This window comes from Apodemus sylvaticus, chromosome 5 (assembly GCF_947179515.1).
Source record: "Apodemus sylvaticus chromosome 5, mApoSyl1.1, whole genome shotgun sequence".
In the NCBI taxonomy this organism is placed as follows: Eukaryota; Metazoa; Chordata; class Mammalia; order Rodentia; family Muridae; genus Apodemus; species Apodemus sylvaticus.
The window spans coordinates 122,885,622-122,897,843 of record NC_067476.1 but is presented as its reverse complement, the minus strand read 5'-3'; the positions used below and the strand labels follow the sequence as shown (position 1 = coordinate 122,897,843).

General features: G+C 37.5%; 1 protein-coding gene across 4 annotated transcripts in view; it reads left to right on the top strand.

Annotated features, from left to right (window-relative positions):
- Tasp1 (taspase 1) overlaps positions 1–12,222 on the top strand; it is a 234,468-nt gene that overhangs the window by 128,906 nt on the left and 93,340 nt on the right. The window lies entirely within an intron of this gene.

Sequence of the window (12,222 nt, the reverse complement as noted above, 5' to 3'; positions counted from 1 at the left end):
ACTCCTTAAAATAACTTAAAATAATTTATTTCCATTATGTTGTTGTTTTTAATAATTTGTCCTAATAGCAACAAGTTTTCTTCTATGTCTTTCCCCCCTTTGTGTCTGTGTGTGTGTGTGTACATATCTGTACTAGTTCATGTGTGTGTGTACATGTCCGTGTGGAGGCTAGAGATCGATATTGAGTGTCTTCACACTACCTCATTTTAAAAATTATATTTTATTTTTCACAATTTTATGCATATATTCATTGAAATGTGGTCATATCTACTGCTTCCCCTTCTTCCAACACCCACAGTATTCTTCAAAAAAGTCTTCTACTCTCCTCCTTCCCCAATTCATGTCTTGCTTCTGTTTTGCTTGAGGGAGGCTCTTACTGTGTAGCCTAGGCTGCCCTTGGATTCACTGATGTCTCCGCCTCCCGAGTGTTGGGATTAAAGGAATTTGCCACCAGGCCCAGATTTTTCTTGAAACAAGTTTTTATTATGAAACCCTAGCTGGCCTGGGACTTGCTTCATAGACCTGGCTGACTTCTATCTCTGAGAACTATCCCTATTTCTGGCTTTCAAGTACTGGGAGTAAAGACCTCTAGCTCTGCTCCCTGGCCCTTATATAAAGTATACATACATACATACATACATACATACATACATACATACATACACACTTTAGTGGCTATCATACATATTATATACAGTGGATTATATATATATATATATAACACACACATAAATACATATATCATATGCTAGTATAACTAATTAACCTCATATGCTAATCATCTCATTGTATATGTATATCAAAGCATCACACTGTATACCTAAAGTACAGATAGCTTTTGTCATATATGTGTGTGTGTGTGTGTGTGTGTGTGTGAGATTAGTGCTTTTCATAATGTACATGAATGTGGGGCCATCCACCCTACTTTTTTGTTTTTGTTTTTTGTTTTGCTTTGTTTTGAGGCAGGGTCTCACTAGACCTGGAACTCACTGATTTGGCTAGACTGGATGGCAGGCCAGTCCTAAAGATCTTCCTGCCTTTTCCTGTCTTTGGGTTTCTAGTGTTGGGATTATAGAAGTATTGTGCCTTGCCAGGTTTTTTAACATGTGAACAAGGGATCAGAACTCATATCCTCATACTTATATAACAAGAACACTAGTGTACACACACACACACACACACACACACACACACACACACACACACACACCACTTTATCTAAAGCAATGAAATATGCCTCTTAGGTATGAAGGCCTGGATGTTCTTAAGGGTTTTGGGTTTGGGTAGCTGTCAATTTATGTCTTCATGTTTTCTACTAGAAATTTCCCTTTTTAGAGAGGCAAGGAGACTTTGAAATTGATCACCTTTTCTTTTTGATTATTAATTGTATTATATAATGTCATTTTCTCAGTGTTATCTATGAACGTAATGGTTGTCCTCTGAGGTTATATTGCTTAGTCAGGTTCTAGACATGTTGGTTGATATGACTATGTTCTATGATGCTTGGAGAAAAGCAGAATAGGCCAAGGAAATATTTTTAACTATTTTAAAAAATACATTAGTGGATTCATGTAAAAATATCTAAATTATATATAAGTATAAAAAGGTCAATTTCTTCCAAGTACCATCAGCTAAACATGGACATTTTAATACTATTTTCCAGCTTCATTAAGTTGTGATCCATGAAACTTGTCTATACGTTGAGGATACAGTGTGATGCTTTGATATACATATACACTGAGATGATTAGCATTTGAGGTTAATTAGTATTTAGCAAATATTAGATTTATAATACATTATTAGTAATTACCATTAATCATCATGGTGTATTAGTGGGTCTCCAGAACTTTTCTTTCTTTTTCCTTTTGTTTTTGTTTTCGTTTTTCTTTAGCAGTACTAGGAATTGAATTCTAGAACTTCACACTCTATAGGCAAGTGCTCTACCATTGACTTGTATTCATCTTTTCTCACAAATGTATAACATTTGATTAAAAAGTACCCAGGTCTTTATTTTAGCCTTGCTAGGCACTATTCTGTTTCTGTGAACCTTGATTGCTTGGGGTTGCACAGGTACATGAGCTCTTCCACTATTTCTTCTCTGTGTCTTCTACTCCTACTTAGTTCAGTGTCCTTCCTGGTCATCCTTATTGTCATAGATGGTTGGATTTCCTAATTTTTAAAGTTTTAGTAATATTCCACTATGTATAGATAATTTCATTTTTATCATTCTTTCATTTATTGATACCTAGGGTAGTTACATATTATGGCTATTTTGAGTAATGGTACAGTGGACATGAATGTGTAGATATGTTTGTTTATATAACAAAAGTGTATCATTGTATTATTTTGTAGCTGGGTTTTTTAATTTCCTGGGGAACCGTTGCAGAATTTTGCATGATGGTTGAATCACTTTGCATTCCCATCAGACATGTAAAAGAGCTACTCTTTCCCATATCATCACCTACACTTGTCCTTTTTGATCTTTTAATACTAGCCACCTTAAAGGTATTAGCTGATATTTCATTATGCTTTTGATTTGCATCACTAATTGATTAGTGATATTAAGTACTTCTTATGTATACTGACAGTCCTACGCCTTAATTGGGTTCTTTGCTTATTTTTAAATTTGGAGGGTTTTTTGCTATGGAGTTGTATGAGTTTTCTGTGCGTGTGTTTTGGATAGTAACCCTTATTTGTTCTCCCTTTATTGTGTGACAGTGCCTTAATGGAATACAGCCTTATTTGCTTAGTTTTGCTGTTGTTGTCTGTGGTTTCCTTGTCATATGTAAACTGTTCTAAGACTAGTGACTTAGAACTTTACCCCTGTATTTTTCTTGAAGAGCTCTGTAACTTAAGTCTTTGAAGGGAATTTGGGGTATGATGCAAGGATCAAGTTTTATTTTAAAAGTATCTGTGTATCTAGTTTTCTCAGCTTCATCTTTTACCCTTATAACAGTTTAGTGGATCATCAGTTTTGATGGTGCCTACCCATAGTCCCTGTTGTTGGAGAGACTGAGGCAAGAGCGTTCTTGAGCCCAAATAGAGACCATCCTGAAAACAATGAGACTGTTTCAGAAGCAAACACAACTGGCCATTTATATATGTGCTTTTGCTTTATTAGGGTATCTGATAAACACCATAGCACTGTGATTATTTTATAATATTTAGATTAGGAAGTAGTTTTGTTCTTGCACAAGATTGTTCAGTTAATTAGGACCATTTTGATTATTTTTTTCTATCTGTGAAAAGTATTATTGGAGTTGGAGGGAATACATTCTGTCTGTGGGTTGCTGTGGGTTGCTGTGGATTGCTGTGGATTGCTGTGGGTTGCTGTGGGTTGCTGTGGGTTGCTGTGGATTGCTATGAGTTGCTGTGGATTGCTGTGGTTTTTCTTGGTTCTGTGTGTTCCTTTTCATTTTTACTGATTTCTCTAAAAAGAAAAACTTTCTATATATGATGTACAGTTTTTACAGGAAAGATAGGAAACCTGCTTAGACATTTAAATGTTTATATCAGTTTTCAAAATAATGAGATAATATACAGAAAACTCCCTAAGATACTCATTTATGTTTTATGTCTTTAAATTTTTTGAGAATAAAACCACTTTATTAGTGTGATGAACACTCAAATCAAAATATGACATAAAGGTAGCCAATCAAAGAAACACTCGCTTCCTCTGAAACACAAGAACTTATTGATAGCACAATCCATCATTTCCTTCTTCTTTAACTCTGAACATGTATGAATAGAATGAATGTAAACATTAATGTTTATATTGTGTTGTAAACTCTACAATGCACCATTTTTTTGTGTTAAGTAGTCGTTTTTTACAAGGCTCAGACAGACACACACACACACACACACACACACACACACACACACACACACACACACGCACACACACGCACGCACACACACACACCTAGATATTCTCTTCCAAAACTAAAATCAAACTGTGTTGTTTTACTTAAGGAATCTCCATTGTGTTTTTATTGTCCGAGTCTGCTGCTGTGGAATCGTCTAAACTCCATCCACCTGAAAGGTCTTTTAGGTCTTTACCACTTTACACCGTTACAGGCCGTTACAGGGTATTCTCCTTATCTTTTGGATCCCTCCTTCTAATCCTCTGAAATCTTTTTAGCTATCTTTTTGTGTTCATTGTTTCTGTTAGGGAATTGGAGTTCTTTTATATGTAATGTATGGCTTTTGTTTTTTTTTTATTCGATATATTTTTTATTTACATTTCAAATGATTTCCCTTTTTCTGGCCTCCCACTCCCCAAAAGTCCCATAAGCCCTCTTCTCTCCCCATGTTCTCCCATCCACCCCTTCCCACTTCCCTGTTCTGGTTTTGCCCTATACTGCTACACTGAGTCTATCCAGAACCAGGCCACTCCTCCGTTCTTCTTGTACATTATTTGATGTGTGGATTATGTTTTGGGTATTCCAATTTTCTAGGCTAATATCCACTTATTAGTGAGTGCATATCATGATTAATCTTTTGAGACTGGGTTACCTCACTTAGTATGATGTTCTCCAGCTCCATCCATTTGTCTAAGAATTTCATGAATTCATTGTTTCTAATGGCTGAATAGTACTCCATTGTGTAGATATACCACATTATTTGCATCCATTCTTCCGTTGAGGGATACATGGGTTCTTTCCAGCTTCTGGCTATTATAAATAGGGCTACTATGAACATAGTGGAGCACATATCCTTATTACCTGCTGGGGAATCCTCTGGGTATATGCCCAGGAGTGGTATAGCAGGATCTTTCGGAAGTGACGTGCCCAGTTTTCTGAGGAACTGCCAGACTGATTTCCAGAGTGGTTGTACCAATTTGCAACCCCACCAGCAGTGGAGGAGTGTTCCTCTTTCTCCACACCCTCTCCAACACCTGCTGTCTCCTGAATTTTTAATCTTAGCCATTCTGACTGGTGTAAGGTGAAATCTCAGGGTTGTTTTGATTTGCATTTCCCTAATGACTAATGAAGTTGAGCATTTTTTAAGATGCTTCTCAGCCATCTGAAGTTCTTCGGGTGAAAATTCTTTATTTAGCTCTGTACCCCATTTTTTAATAGGGTTACAAAGAACTCAAGAAGTTTTTTTATTTTTTTATTTTTAACATTTTCTTTCTGACTTCCTACCATTTTTCAGTAATATAGTTAGGTTTGTATTTATCCTCAAGCTGTGTTGAGCTTTCTAGTCAATTTCGGGAAACTCTCATGTTATCTTCAGCTGCTAGGCATTGTTCTCTGTGCTAGAGACTTCTCTTCTGGCTTGGGAGCTCATCCTACAGAGACAGGCACTACTTTCTCACTCATTTCGGTTGCATCGGTTAGTTCAGGGTTCCTCATTGTATCAGAACCTCGGATCCTGGCTCTTGGTTTTTCTAATGTCTGTTGGCCTTGCTCTATTTTGTGTTCTCAGCCATCTCATTTGATTTATAGATTTTTTTTATTTTGAAATTTTTATCTCTTCATGAATAGTAATCACTAATTAATTTATATAAATGATTAGTTTTGCTTTAAAATCCTATAATACCAACTGGGCTGTTAGTTTACTTTTATTGACTTTTCTTTCTATGAATTGCTGGTCATAGATTTTTCATAAGACTTTCAATTATTATGTTAAAATATTTGAAGAAATTAAAAAATATTTGCAACAAGGAAACACTGGCCTTTACATGCATGTACAGTGAAACATTGTATCAATCTCATCTATAGTTGAGTTGCTACTCTGTTCTTTCAACAGTAAATGCAGGTGTTTTGATGGTAGTGTCATGGCATAACTATTTGGGGATGGTGAGATGCCTGAGTAGGTGAAGGTACATGCTGCCCAGCCTGATGGCCTGATGCACCTCACCATGAGCACACTCATTTCTCTGTCTGCCTCTCCTCCCAACTACTAACAACAAATAAGTCCAAACAGAATTTGGAATCTGGCCACAAGCAAAACATTAGGGATCTTTTTATTGAGATTGAGCTATCAGCTGTTTGAACCAGGGGAACTTCTCTTTTCTCTTTTCTTCTCTGTCCTTTACACCTTGGTTTGGTTTCTCTGGGGAGGTTTTAAATCTATGCAATCTTCCTGGTGTTGGGTTTTGTATTTCTTATTTTTTTTTCTTTTCTTTTTTTTTTTTTTTTTCATTTATAGGCACCCATGGTAATGATACTGTTATGAGTGTAAAACCCAATCTTACAGTTTGGATGAGAAATATTTCTCCCAGGTGATATATTTTAATAATGGTCCCAACAAGTAATAGAGTTTAAAGAAGCTGTAAAAACGTTCAGGAAGTTAGACCTAACTGAAGAAAGTAACTGGGGTGAGCCTTGATGTTTATAGCTCAGCCCTTTTCCAGTTCTTTTTCTGCTTTCTGCTCCACTGAGATCTAAGAAAGTGGGGAATGTTAGCCATGTGCATCTACAGTGCTTTCAATCCATGCACCAAAGTTAATCCTTCTGTAAACTGCTTTTGTCAAGTATTTGATCACAGTCATAACAGAAGGCTGGCTCACATGCCCACTGTTCTTTGATGGTTTTCTCTCAGCCTTTCTCTTCCTGTTTGCTGCCTGATACTAGGTGAAGACTAACTGAAGAGAGCATTTCAGCTCCTGCTGTGTTCCCAGTCCCCAGCTGGTTGCTGCTCTTCACATGGCCGAGCTCTGGTGCCCGGGAGTGTTAAGAGTCTCACTTTTGGTGTACTCCATGTCTTCGGAGCACTCGTTGAAAACATGGAGGAACGATTGTGGACGGATTCCGTGTTTCCTGATTCTACTTCATGTTAGTCCAAATGGTCTGCCACTCAAAGTTATTACTGTTCAGCCTGTTTCTTCTTGTTTTCCTCAGGAATAAAAAAAGCCATTGGCCACCTTTTTGTTAGCAATGTCTTTTCTCTTTCAGAATTATGTTCATTGAGATATGTTTGCATCTTCATTCATTTATAACTTTTAAACTGGTTTTGTGGCTTATCTTGCCTGCACTGTTAGGGTGGAAGTAACAAGCTTTTGCAAATGCCTCCATTAAAACAGGAAGCAGAAATCTGAGGCCTGTACTACATTCTGGGGTTGGAATGTCGCTTTTGTCAGTGACATCTGTGTTCTTTGATATTCCTATCTTTGTTTCCTTGTTTGTAAGGAGAACGAGACTGTTTGAGATTCCTCTTGGGTGATTTCTTCAGCCACCCAGAACACGACCTTTCCCAGGAGATGTTTCTTTAACAGGAAATCTGGTGTGACATAGTAAACCCTAACTGCAGAACCGTTTTACTCTGTGTGTGCTGACAATGGTGCTCTTGCTTTTGGCACACAGAGTTCATGGTCCCACCAGTATTTTTTTACTTCAAATGAAAATGAACATTTTGACCTGTAGGTTTTAAACCATATAGTTGTATATTTTTAAATAAATCATAGCCTTATGAATTGTATGTCTTGAGCACTGGAGTTGATATAGGTTTTCATGGAGAATTCTGTGAGTTTCCTGAGTTTTTTGTTTCTATGCTTTTTGTTTTTAATTAATTAGTTAATTAATTATATCCCAAACACTGCCCCTTTCCCTGGTCTCTCTTCCCACAGAGTCCCTCCTCCATCTCTTCTGAGAGGGGCAGTGTCTCATCCCAACTACAGTATCTCCCCACCCTGGTGCATCGAGTCTCTGCAAGAATAGGTGCCTCCTCTTCTGACGAGGCAGTCCTCTGTGTTAAGGCAGTCATATGTGTGGGGGACCTTGGACTAGCCCCTGTAAGCTCTTCGGTTGGTAGCTTACTGATCCCAGGGTTCCACGTTCATTGACACTGTTGATCTTCTTGTGGGGTTGCCATATCTTTGAGGGCCTTCATTCCTTTCTCTGATTCTTCCATAGGGGTCACTGGCCTTCATCCAGTGTTTGTCTGTGGGTATCTATCTGCATCTGTCTCAGTCATCTGCTGGGTAGAGCCTGTCATGCTAGGCTCCTATCTATAAGCACAATATGACATCATTAATATTGTATGGGATTGGTGCCTGTACATGGGATGGGTCTCAAGTTGGGCCAGTCTCTGGCCAGTCATTCAGGAAGTACAAGTTTTAAATTTTAATAAAATTGTAAATATTACAATTTCTAGGCTGTAAGTGTTAAGATGTAACCACTCACATGTAATTCATTTTTTTTGTTGTTGTTGTTTTTGTTTTTTGGAGACAGGGTTTCTCTGTGTAGCCCTGGTTGTCCTGGAACTCACTTTGTAGACCAGGCTGGCCTCGGATTCAGAAATCCGCCTGCCTCTGCCTCCCAAATGCTGGAATTAAAGGCGTGCGCCACCACCACCCTGCATGTAATTCATTTTTATACTAGTTCATCACAATAGTATAAAATAAAAACTGTAAGAATGTCTTCCCTTTGTTTGCTACAAAACTAATTTCAAATAGGTCACCTGGAATTGGCATTACATATTTACACATTTGTTTTACTAGCCATGATAAGATAACTTTTGGGTAATTTCTATATTGGTATTCCTCAGATTTTAGTCTGATCCAGATAATTTAGTATAATGCTGTTTCTGCTGCTCATCAGACCGTTTGTGCCCTTCAATTCCCTCAGATCACCCCAGCTAGGGTGCTGAACAGGAAAAGGGAGACGCAGGGGCTGGTCAGTCGAGTTAAGGCTTTCTGTTGTACATTATGTGACTGCTATACTCTGAGTGTTGCTTCAAGCTCTGAGTGCAATTTAAAAACTGACAAATGATTTATATTATCTTAGTATTGTAAGAGAATTATTGTGAAATAACATCAGCTCTACCTTCTCTTTTTAGTTTTTAGGAGGCCTGGAAATTGAAATCAACCTCATAAATCACATCTGAATTTTAAACTCATTAAGAAAGTTATTAATGATACTATTTACTATATGGTTGTCTTGGTAGTTATGTTAGATTTATGCTATAGCATAAGGATCTTGCTTACATTCCCTTGTTTATGGACCTTATTCCATCCATTTAACACACACACACACACAAACACACGTATATTTTACATTAGATACACATTAGATTTTATAACCAACTCTTGACTTTTTTGGCTAATGAAATATGCACTATGGCTTCAAAGCAAAATAAAATCTCAATTTTCCATTTGGTATATGTCTCGGGAACTTACTGTTTCCAGGGCATGGTGACTAAAATCGCAGCCCTCTGCTGTCTAAGGCTTGGTTCCGGATCTGTTGAGCTTCTTGGTTTCATGGTCTCAGATTTTTGATTTTTACCATGGACTCAGAGTTTACTTTTTAAAAATATTTATTTGTTTTTTAAGTTTTATTTTTTATATGTATGTATGTTTGTGTCTTTGTGATGAATGCCACATGTATGCAAGTACATGTAGAGGCCAGAAGATGGTATCAGGGTTTTTGGAGTTATAGGTGGAGCTGAGCCACCTAACAGGGGTACTAGGAACCCCACTTTGGTCCTCTAAAAGAGCAGCGATGCTTTTATCTGCTGAGCCATCTCCTCAGCCCAGACCATGGCTCACACTTTTCAAGGCTTTGAGGATTATTGTGTTGAAGCAGTAACTATAAAATTTGGGACTTATTATTTTAGTGGCAGCAGTCATTCTCTTATTTGTCAGTTCGGGATGACAGGCCATCTCTCTAAGTTACCTGTAAACACTAAGCAAAATGTTTGTGAAGGTCCTAGGTATATACAATAATAGGCGACTTCTTTTCTTCCATTGTTAAGATTCCATACAACTGAAGTTAGTCTAAAAGTGCTTTTTATTAGTTAAGAATGTTTGAAAAGCATTTTCTCTCTATCCATTGTAAGCTCTAAACTGAAGTATTTATAATAATGACAACAATGACAGTAAGAACCACTACTGTTATTGCTGTTGAGACAGGATGTACTTTGTGTCGCGGTCTAGCCTGCCTTCGTCGCCTCTCTGTGAACCTCCTTCCTTGCCTTTCCCAGTGCTGGGAATATACACATGAGCATGACCTCTTGTTTGAACCTAAATTTTAAGCACAGATTTCCTGAAGTTCTAAAAGGAGATACAGGAATATTTTGTCTTATGAGAACATTAATCTCATTTATATGAAGCCAGTTTTGAGTTTTGAGATCAGGAAGCCACGGCATGGAGATCCCAAATGATTCACCTCAGGTTTGACACTTCTCTGCAGTCTACTTTTTAACATAGTACGAACCTAGATAGGAGATTGGCAAAGAACACCAACTAAGCACCACAGTATTACTTTTTAAGTGGCCATTGCACTAATAAAGGTCTCAAGTGTGGTAAGCCTATTGCTTCTCCGTGTAAAGCATTTTTTACTTGTGAGTACTGATATATGCTTAGGTAGGGCCAGTAACAAATATAAACACACTTTGATGTAGACTGTTTCTTCTGATTTGAAAAAAATAATCATCTCCTGTCCATTTGTCCATGTCCATTTCAGTGTTGTGATTTAGCTGAGTTTAACGACAGCAGAAAGATCCTGTTGCATTGTGACCCTCAGGGAACACTGAGTTAATTCTCACCTTGAGATGCCATTTTGACAAAGAAAGGGGCAGCAGGTAGCTACCAAGGAGGAGGGCGATTGTGTGTGAGCTTTGAACATTCTGATGTGAAACTTCTTTAGTGGAAAGTCTTTTACTTATATTTCAGACTCTTTAAGTATGTTCTAACTTGTGACAGTATTACATTCACCAAAGCAAAAAGTTTCCTGTTTATGCAGCTAATTGTTTAGACAGTTAAAACTTTTGTAGTTTGGTTATATCTTTTCAGTAAAACTGCCAATAGCAATAAACATTGGATTGATATTGTATATCTTAGATCAGATATTCATCTGTGTTGAATTAAAACTGTTTGACATATTTGTCTGTCATGACTAAGTATAGAATTTAAAGCATACATTAGTCATATATATCACCCTAGTCTTTAAGGGATAGAACCTCTGCATCATAATAAAAATGCTTTTCTTCCTTTACCCACTATTTATCAACGAGTACATGAAAATGCCTGAGTTGTTTTTAATGCTATTGCTATAAACACTCAAAAGTATGATGAGAATTATGTGATAGGACTAAGTGCACATTGGAGAAGTCCTCTGTGTGTTGACCAGCTACTCTAGGGCTTGACTGTAGGAGACATCTTCACCACTTAGTCCGTCTCTTTATCAAGCTCCTTATGTCTTCCCCTTGTATATAATAGGTTCCAGCTTTGATAGTCAAGGGGACACTGTGTAGACTGAACTCATGTGTGTTCTATCACTTTTAAGGCAGCCCTCTCTGTAATTTCACAAGACAGGCTTGAAAACCAGAAGTAACCCAACTCCAAAATTGGCAGTAAATCCTCTGACAGGGAAAAGGTGATGTACTGTGTAATAAATTCCTTTGTTGAAAAAGAGATGTTGCAATACTGGAAACCAAAGTACCAAATGTTTCCTTTTAAATTTGGAAAGGCCTTTACTCATTACTTATCTGTCCCTGTGGACTTCTAACAGGGCTGTGTTGAAAGGTTTATTTTTTTTTTCAGATGCCCAATACTTTCAGTGAGAGTGAATGGCAGCATTTATACGATGACATATGTATTTCAAAATCAGGCTTCCTTGGAGATGTGTGGTATGCCATTAGTATATACTGAATGTGGGTTTTTGTTGCTGCTGGCCTTGTGTTCCTATGTGCTGGCTGCCTGGGAATATAGGGTACTTCCCTCTTATGTATGCAACTTTAGTTTTTCCGCTTTGGGGGATTCTTGATATCAGAATTGAGGTTAGAACAGTTTATGGGAGAAAAACAGTCTGCCAAAGCAAAAATTTGTGAACTAGTGAGTTACATTTTAAAACGCTAATGTCATTTTGAAGCTATCTAGAAAGCTTACATTATATAATGACCACACCCAGAAAGAAAAAGTGACTTACTTATCTAGGAGCTGTAGATTGCTGATAGCTGCCAAGGAGGTGTAGAGCTTATGAGTCCTATCTCACCCTCACTGGAATGTTGATTGGCTTGGTCTTGTTCTGGAATTTTTCAGGTAAGTATAACTGCTGTGAATTCATGAGTACAACCAACCATCATATCATGTCTAGAAAATGACAATTCACAGTATATTCTCTCCTATTGCCAGATCTTATAGTCTTCTTTTTTTTTAAAGAATCTTTTTTTTTATTGATATATTTTTTATTTACATTTCAAATGATTTCCCCTTTTCTGGGTCCCCACTCCCCGCAAGTCCCATAAGCCCTCTTCCCTCCCCCTGTTCCTCCATCT